Source organism: Cebus imitator, unplaced genomic scaffold (assembly GCF_001604975.1).
Source record: "Cebus imitator isolate Cc_AM_T3 unplaced genomic scaffold, Cebus_imitator-1.0 Scaffold28, whole genome shotgun sequence".
Lineage (NCBI taxonomy): Eukaryota > Metazoa > Chordata > Mammalia > Primates > Cebidae > Cebus > Cebus imitator.
In genome coordinates, this window is record NW_016107343.1 from 65,438 (window position 1) to 67,944 (window position 2,507).

At 39.9% G+C, this 2,507-nt stretch overlaps 1 protein-coding gene across 1 annotated transcript in view; it reads left to right on the plus strand.

Annotated features, from left to right (window-relative positions):
• BCO2 (beta-carotene oxygenase 2) overlaps nt 1-2,507 on the plus strand; it is a 33,428-nt gene that overhangs the window by 24,907 nt on the left and 6,014 nt on the right. The gene's annotated exons all lie outside the window — the stretch shown is intronic.

The following is a 2,507-nucleotide window of genomic DNA, read 5'->3' on the forward strand; positions in this document are numbered from 1 at the left end:
TGTCACCCAGGCTAGAGTGCAATGGTGCAATCTTGGTTCACTGCAACCTCTACCTCCTAGGTTCAAGCGATTCTCATGCCTCAGCCTTCCAAGTAGCTGGGATTATAGGCACAAGCCACCACACCCTGCGAATTATTTTGTATTTTTAGTAGAGACGGGGTTTCACCATGCTGGCTAGGCTTGTCTCAAACTCCTGACCTCAAGTAATTGCCCACCTCAGCCTCCCAAAGTCTTGGGATTACAGGCATGAGCCATTGTGCCCAACATAGGAATTCCATGTTTCTCTTGTCTCCTTGTGGCAAATAATGAGAGAGAGAGAGTAGTTTTAAAGCATTGAAGACATAGCTTCATCATTTTAATATTCAAAATAATTTGAAACAGCTTATTTAATACCTAATAAAGCATGGCAAAGAGAGCCAAGATATGTGTTTAAAAGCATATGTGGCCCGGTGGCTCATGCCTGTAATCCCAGCACCTTGGGAGGCTGACGTGGTCAGATCACTTGAGGTCAGGAGTTCGAGACCAGTCTGACCAACCAAAATGGTGAAACCTCGTCTCTACTAAAAATGAAAAAATTAGCCAGGTGTGGTGGTGGGCGTGTGTAATCCCAGCTACTTGGGAGGCTCAAGCAGGAGAATTGCTTGACTGTAGGAGGTAGAGTTTGCAGTGAGCCGAGATTGCACCACTGTATGATGGCACCACTGTACTATAAGCAAGACTGTGTCTTAAAAAAAAAAAAAAATATGTGATAGTTCCTTATTACACTTAAGCACCAAACAAAGTTTACTAGAAGGGATAGCAAAGTGGACAATCAATCAGTTCACCTAGTTGAGGGGATTCACTTTTTCCTGATACTGAATCCAAAGTAAAGTTTTTCCTTGAATTGTGTAATATAAATTGTTTCTAGCTGTAGCTTTGTGTTTTAGCTATAATTTTCTTTTAAAATGTTTGTAAAACAGTACTTATTAAGTTTACTTATGTCTTACTAAGTTTACTGGTAGCTTTATGGTAGGTCTTGACATCTGTAGTTGTTTTTCTATTTTCTGTTTTAAGATTGCCTGGGTTTTTCATGGCCTTTTGCATTTCTATAAATGTTGGAATCCATTTGTCAGTTTTTGTTTTTGTTCTTGTTTTAAAAATAAAATTCATTGTATATATTTGAGGTTTACAACATGATGTTATGGTATACGTGTAAATAGTAAAATGGTTACTATAGTGAGGCAGATTAATATATCTAACATCTCATATAGTTACTCTTTTTGTGTGACAAGAGCAGTTAAAATCTACTTAACAAAAATCTCTAATGAAATACAGTCTTATTAACTTTATTCCTTACGTTTGTACATTAGACCTCTAGACTTGTTCATACTACATATCTACTCTTTGGTATCTTTAGACCTATATCTTCTCTTTGCCTTCCCGTCCCCTCTGGTGGTAACCACTGTTTCATTCTCTTTCTCTGCGTATTTGAGATTTTCTTTAAAAAATTCCACATAAAAATGAGGTCATGTAATATTTTTATTTATTATTTATTTATTTTTGAGAGGAGTCTCACTCTGCCACCCAGGCTGGAGTACAGTGGCACAATCTCGGCTCACTGCAACCTTCGCTACTGGGTTCAAGCAATACTCCTACCACAGCCTCCTGAGTAGCTGGGACTACAGGCGTGTGCCACCATGCCCAGCTAATTTTTGTATTTTTAGTATAGACCGGGTTTCACCATGTTGGCCAGGCTAGTCTCCAACTCTTGACCTCAGGTGATCTGCCCATCTTGGCCTCCCAAAGTGCTGGGATTACAGGTGTGAGCCCTGGCGCCTGGCCTCATGCAATATTTTTCTTTCTGTGTCTGGCTGTTTCACTTAGCATAATGTCTTCCAGGTCCATCCAAGTTGTGGCAGACATCAGGATCTCCTTTTCTAAAATTGAATGATACTCCATTGTGTGTATATACCACATTTTCTTTATCAATTTATCCATCACTGGGTATTTAGGTTGTTTCTATATCTTGGCTATTATGAATAATACTGCAATGAACATGAGAGTGCAGCTATTTTCTTTCTTTTTTTTTTTCTATTTCTTTGTTTCTGATTTTTTTTCCCATTTATTTATTTTATTGCATTTTAGGTTTTGGGGTACATGTGAAGAACATGCAAGGTTGTTGCACAGGTACACACATGGGAGTGTGATTTGCTGCCTTCCTCCCCATCACCTACATCTGGCTTCTTTCCCCCTGCTATCACTCCCCTATTCCCCACCCCCCACCGTCCCTCCTCTATTCCCCCCCAACTGACCCCAGTGTGTAGTGCTCCTCTCCCTGTGTCCATGTGTTCTCATTGTTCAACGCCCACCTATGAATGAGAACATGCGGTGTTTGATCTTCTGCTTTTCTGTCAGTTTGCTGAGAATGATGGTTTCCAGGTTCATCCATGTCCCCACAAAGGACACAAACTCATTTTTGATGGCAAGTGCAGCTATTTTCATGAGGTGGTGATTTCTTTTTTTTTTTT